Source organism: Mustela nigripes, chromosome 7, assembly GCF_022355385.1.
Source record: "Mustela nigripes isolate SB6536 chromosome 7, MUSNIG.SB6536, whole genome shotgun sequence".
Classification (NCBI taxonomy): domain Eukaryota; kingdom Metazoa; phylum Chordata; class Mammalia; order Carnivora; family Mustelidae; genus Mustela; species Mustela nigripes.
In genome coordinates, this window is record NC_081563.1 from 43,061,950 (window position 1) to 43,064,455 (window position 2,506).

Here is a 2,506-nt window from a genome sequence, read left to right on the forward strand (position 1 = left end):
CCTTCTGACATTGTACTTTTGTACTAACATTGACATTGTACTTTCTGACATTGTACTTTTATTAATGTGTACTAATCTTTCCAAAGGCAGTGTTTTTGGACATATTCATAAACATAATTTTTTTTCATCTTATCTAATTCATTTCATTTTTTGATTAAAAATATAGTACTTTCTATCTTTGGACTTACTTTGGATTTTTATAATGTATCTACATTTATATTTGGTAAGTTTTTATATTTGCTCTCTATATTTTTGTTAACTAGAAAAATTATGCTGTGAATCTTCCCATGATTCAAGATTTGCTGCATTCTATCATCTTTTATTTCTTACTTAATTTCTAAATTAAATCAGAAATGGAAATAATAATGGGATTCATTTTGTGATGAAATTAGAAGCAGCTCTAGAAATTTGAGTATCTCTTCCTCTAGCAATGAAAAATGCAGTGGTTGTGTGATAGGAAGACTCACACACTTGAGTTGATCAGAAATTGTTAATAATCTTTTCTTTTTTGCCACATATATCTGTAATACTGACTTGATATTTCATGTTAGCCCTTCAGCATCTTCATTTATGCTGCTTCTCTTTCACTTTTTTTCTTAATGTCAAAATAAGGATCTAATGATGCTAATAACTGAAAGTTAAAATTTGAAGTTATTTTCCTATTAAAGTTCTTTCTTTAAGTTTTCACAGGAAATTTAAGGAAAATATTACTTATTATCTGAGATATCATTTTAAATTCATGGCAACTCTACTGAGTTTTAAGTTAATTTTCTAATTTTGTTTTTATAAGATTACAAAAAAATAGCTGTTTTATTCCTATTTTACAGTAATTAGGTGTATAAGAAACAAGGAAGAAGTGCAGTTTAAATCCACAAGCACCTAACTTTAAAAGCCAAGCCATTCAATTTGATAGGCAGTGGGAGTATAGAATAGGGACCTTAGAAAGTTGACAGTAGCCCCATCCCTGCCATTTCTAGTTTCTACTACACCCAGGAGGAGCTGTAGCTACCACAGGTGACCCTAGTGATGATCAAGCCAACCATGAGCAGCCAGGCTGTGACCCAAATGCACCCAGCAACAGATGGAGACACCAAACCTGGCAGCACAGTGAAGAGCAGTCCAGGGGATGGCACATGGGCAGTGACTATAGGTAGGGACAAGATCACTGCAACTAAGGTTTTGGGGATAGTAAAATGATTCAGTGTAAGAAACAGATATAGTTTCATCAATAAATATGATACCAAGAAAGATGCATTTGTACACAAGGCTGTCATAAAGAATAACCCCAGAAGCGTAGGAGATGGGGAGACTGGAGTCTGATGCTGCTGAAGAAGAAAAGGGTGTGGAGACAGCAAATGTTACTGATCCTAGTGGAGTTCCAGTTTAAAGTAGTAAACATGTAGCAGACTGTCACTTGTATAGACCCAATTCATATCCATATTCCAGGGATCCTCCATGCAACTGCCATCTGGATAACCAGATTAGTGAACATGGGGAAAAGAATGCAGCATCCAAGAGTACTCTGGAAGGCCAGGCCCAATAGTCCTGTCTTACCTCAGGTGATAGTTGTTGCTGACTTTCTACCTGCAGAGACCCCATGGGTGTTGACTATAGTATTCCAACCCTACTGTAAAGGGAGGGGTGATGGAGGGAGCTGACAACCAGGGTGCAGGAGAACAAGGTAGACCAATGAAATAGAATGTGTATGTTGGTTATAGATCTGGATTCTGCAGGGGTCCTCTTAGCCAAAATAGCCTAGGAAGGACAGCAGTGAAGAAGATAAGGAAAATCAAGGCAATGAGACCCAATGTCAGCAGTCACTTCAAAGTCAGTACCACAGTGACTTCAATTACCTGCACTCAGAAAAACTTAGAAAACCCTAGGTTTTCTCAGAAAAACTGAAACACTCAGAAAACCCTAAACCATAAGATGTCAAGGAGAACAAAGCAGTGCATTTACCATCTATGTCCACACAGCTGTGTCCACTCTCAAAGCAAGATGTGGAATGTGGGTGGGAGGCTTGAATAAAGGCTGGCTTACCATTAACATTGCTATCATCATCCAGTTTAGGGTTTAGTCATCCAACAAAAAGAAATGAACATGAAATTCCAGCAATAAGAACTGAACAACTGATGGGAACTATAAACCATGAGTGCTGTTTTTTGCCCACTGACCAGATAACTAAGACTATCTGCATTATCTATGCAGCATGGTTGTTTTTCTATTACTCTACCTAAGTATGTTTCTTCTTGGTAATGGCAAATATGTTGTATTATTTTTTAAGACTGTTCCTCCTTTTTTTTTCCTCAATACACCTTTAAAGTTTTTTTTAAAAAAATCTTTCATATCTGGACAAATTGAGATCTTTAACAACTTAATTTTTAAATTTGTAATAAAAATTAACTTATTGGAGAAGGAGTCAAGATGGCAGAGAAGTAGCAGGCTGAGACTACTTCACCTAGCAGGAGACCAGCTAGATAGCTTATCTAAAGATTGCAAACACCTG

At 36.4% G+C, this 2,506-nt stretch overlaps 1 pseudogene; it reads left to right on the forward strand.

Annotated features, from left to right (window-relative positions):
• The first annotated feature begins 1,041 nt into the window (after nucleotides 1-1,041).
• Nucleotides 1,042-1,883, forward strand: LOC132022337 (Y-box-binding protein 1-like; annotated as a pseudogene).
• Nucleotides 1,884-2,506: the final 623 nt, after the last annotated feature.